We start from the raw sequence: 1119 nt of genomic DNA on the forward strand, positions 1-1119 counted from the left end.
CTGGTTGATTAAGCGAATGCACTGGTATTTCAAAAGTGCCTTCCAGCCACTTCTGGTTGTTTTTCATAAAAACTTCTTCAACTTTATGAGCTTTTAGCCATCTCTGTTTAAATTGGTATTTGATGGAGGAAAATTTATGCTTAAGGCTCGTTTTTCTTTCCACAGTGTCTCCGCAAGACAATAGCAAGTGGTTTTCTAAAAACTCCAATTTCTCTTCCATACTTAGCAAATTTTGTAGTTGCATTTGCTCAAACATACATTTACGGGTCACTATTTTCACCCCCGACGAACTAGGTATCTCCATAAAGTAAATTTAAAAATTGATTTTTACTTTATTTATTTTATTTTACTTTATTTTATTATTTTAATTTGTTTGATTTGATTTATTTGTCTGTCAATTCATTTTTTTCTTCTTCGCGTCACTTCACTTTTTATGTCCTCTCTGCTTGAAATCTTCACTGCAAATGAGTCATGCTTGTCAAACATGAGTGGAGACGATCAATTTATCGTCCGTCAAATAGAAATATCAAAAATTTTTGATTTTCATCAAACAAAGCCGACAACACGTCGGTGTAGCGTACATGTAGCCGACGAGAGCCGACGACACCAACACACTTAAACAATTTTGAAATGCTGTCTTTAAGGAGCAAGCGGGATTCTGCGGCTATTCTTTTTTTATAGAAAAGCTGAATGTGTAACGTATTCAATAAAGAAAAAAATATGATCCGGACGAACCCTGATCCATAACAAAATTGCTTTTGAAATAAAAAAAATTGCATTTTTTTGTGTGAAAAAGAGGGTATGTTCAACTACCGAAAAATATAACGAAAGTTAAAAATAAAAGTTAAAACTATTCTTTACTTAATAGAAGCTTACCTGAGCTATGGAAATCACTTTTACTTCACTACAAAAATTAAAACAAACATACATGCGTATTGCGAAATTTGATATAATTTGGGCACCCAAATAGAAATACGTATCAAGTCAACGATCAAATTGCGCCTAATAGCAGAAACAGCTGTCTCTTATACACATCTAGATGTGTATAAGAGACAGCCTCAGTCCTTTTCTTTCCATATTTCTTTACGGGCAATTTATATGCCAAATGCAGAATGCTTT

This window comes from Bactrocera latifrons, unplaced genomic scaffold (assembly GCF_001853355.1).
Source record: "Bactrocera latifrons isolate USDA-ARS-PBARC rearing strain unplaced genomic scaffold, ASM185335v1 scaffold_1331, whole genome shotgun sequence".
NCBI classification, from domain to species: Eukaryota; Metazoa; Arthropoda; class Insecta; order Diptera; family Tephritidae; genus Bactrocera; species Bactrocera latifrons.